Here is a 2,794-nt window from a genome sequence, read left to right as displayed (position 1 = left end):
TTAGTGAACCTAATATTAATATTTAAATATTTTCTCCCACAGGTAATATCTACCTTATCAAGAGTTGCAAGTGATTCTTTTGAACAGAGAAAACTAAGCACCAATATGCCTGCAAGAAGTACATGGAAAATAATGAGAGATGTATGATGGCATTTAGTGGGAAAATTTAGTGATTATGGACTGGATTATAATTAATTACAATATTTTGATAGGTTCTTAGTAAATAGTACCCTCTGATCACTAGTCAGATTCTACAAGGCCATTATTTTATCACAAATATTAACATTCATGGGACATATTAATGAGACAGGAATGCTTAGAAATTGCCTATATTAAATCTTTTTAATCTTCTTGGCAAAATTTTAACTTCAAGTAGATCCATTTTATAAATAGTGAGAGAAATATATGCAAACATATGCACAAGTCCATAAATATATTTTACTGCTATCCTATTTTGAAAACAAGTGTAGAAAGCAGGGAGACCAAAGGAGCATGAGGAAAAACATATTATAACCTACTGACAAAAAACATTTCAATTGCATTATATGAGCAATATAGGAGCTTAGATTAATTCCTTCTACCTCTGGATCCTGCATGTTTCCTAGGGATTATTTGTCTCATTCTTTATGGCCAGGGTAAATTTTCCTAAGATGCCAAACTTCACCACAGTGACTGAATTCCTGCTTATGAGATTTTCTGATGTGTGGGAGCTCAGAGTCTTACATGCCATGCTGTTTCTACTGGTGTACTTGGCAGCTCTGATGGGGAACCTTCTCATTGTCACAGTAACCACTCTCAACCAGAGTCTTCACACTCCCATGTATTTCTTCCTTAGGAATCTATCATTCTTGGACATGTGCTACATTTCTGTCACAGTCCCCAAGGCATGTGCCATCTTCCTGCTGGACAACAGGGCAATCTCCAAGGCTGGATGTGCAGCTCAGACCTTCCTTGTGCTTTTGTTTGCTTATGTAGAGTTACTGTTTCTCACCATCATGGCCCATGACCGCTATGTGGCCATCTGCCAGCCCCTCCACTACTCTGTGGTTATGAACTCTCAGATCTGTGTCCAAATGACTCTAGCCTCTGTCCTCAGTGGTCTGGCCTTCTCTGGATTCCACACTGGCAACACATTCTGGCTGCCTTTCTGTCAGTCCAATGTGGTCCATCAGTTCTTCTGTGACATCCCCCCTCTACTGAAGCTCTCCTGCTCTGACCCCTTAAACAATGAAGTTTTAATTTTCATCTCTGTGATTTTCATCATTACGTCTTATACTCACATATTTTCTACTCTGCTCAAGTTTCCAACCAGAGGTGAATGAGGAAAGGCCTTTTCCACCTGTGTCCCTCACATCCTCGTGGTGATAGTCTTTCTCAGCTCAGCTGCTGCTGTGTATGTGAAGCCAACCTCCACCTCACCCACAATTCAGGACATGGTCACTTCTGTGTTCTATTCTATAGTCCCTCCTTTCTTTTTTTTCTTTTTTTTTTTTTTTAGTCCCTCCTTTCTTGAACCCTATAATCTATAGTCTTAGAAACAGGCAGATAAAGGAAGCTGTAAAGAGAGTTATGAGGAGAAAGCTTTATTCAGGAAAAAGATAGCATAATTGTTTGAAGCTGAATTTTTCAATCATGAAAACAAAAATCAATTCTCAGACTAGTGTTTTAGGAATTTCTGCTCCCCCTTGATCACAAAACAGGTCTTTCCCTCCTAGTTATTATGCCCTCCTGTTTATCTCTGACATTTTTAAAAACACTTTTTTTTTTTTGCATATATCAGTAGCTTGTTCCTTTTTTATTACTGAATATATTCCATTGACAAATGTACCACAGTTTGTTTACTCATTCCCCATTCCCAAGTGGAGGGAAATTTTGGTTGTTTCCAGTTTGGTGATTATGAATAAAACCACTATAAACAATTACTCACAGGCTTTTATGTGAACATAAATTTTCATTTCATCTAGAAGTGGAATTGCTGGGTCATATGGTAAGTTTCTTTATAAGAAACCACCAAACTGTTTTTCCAAAAACCTTGTACTATTTTGCATTGCCACAGTTCGGTGACTTTTATTTATTTATTTATTTATTTATTTATTTATTTATTTATTTATTTATTTTTTGGAAGTGGATATTTATTCAATATATTTCATAACTGTTTTTTTCTTTTTTTTATTGACTTTGTAATAATATTACATTAAAAATATATATGTGAGGTCCCATTCAACCCCACCCCCCCACCCCCCCTCTCCCCGCCCCAACAACACTCGTTCCCATCATCATGACACATCCATTGGATTTGGTAAGTACATCTTTGGGCACCTCTGCACCTCATAGACAATGGTTCACATCATGGCCCATACTCTCCTCTATTCCATCCAGTGGGCCCTGTGAGGATTTACAATGTCCAGTGATTACCTCTGAAGCACCATCCAGGGCAGCTCCATGTCCCAAAGACGCCTCCACCTCTCATCTCTTCCTGCCTTTCCCCATACCCATCGTCCACCATGTCCACTTTTCCCAATCCAATGCCACCTCTTCTATGTGGACATTGGATTGGTTGTGTCCATTGCACCTCTATGTCAAGAGGAGGCTCAGCTTCCACATGGATGCTGGATGCAATCCTCCCATTTTCAGTTGTAATCACTCTAGGCTCCATGGTGTGGTGGTTGTCCTTCTTCAACTCCATCTTAGTTGAGTGTGGTAAGTCCAATAGATCAGATTGTAGGTGCTGGAGTCTGTTGAGGCTCAGGACCTGGCTATCACATTGTCAGTCCAGAGATTCAAATCCCCTAAA

The 2,794-nt window shown here is 39.1% G+C and overlaps 1 pseudogene; it reads left to right on the top strand.

Annotated features, from left to right (window-relative positions):
• The first annotated feature begins 650 nt into the window (after positions 1-650).
• Positions 651-1,602, top strand: LOC101447583 (olfactory receptor 14C36-like; annotated as a pseudogene).
• Positions 1,603-2,794: the final 1,192 nt, after the last annotated feature.

The sequence above is a fragment of the Dasypus novemcinctus genome, chromosome 30, assembly GCF_030445035.2.
Source record: "Dasypus novemcinctus isolate mDasNov1 chromosome 30, mDasNov1.1.hap2, whole genome shotgun sequence".
Lineage (NCBI taxonomy): Eukaryota > Metazoa > Chordata > Mammalia > Cingulata > Dasypodidae > Dasypus > Dasypus novemcinctus.
The sequence above is the reverse complement of the archived record's forward strand: the minus strand, read 5'-3'. Positions and strand labels throughout refer to the sequence as shown.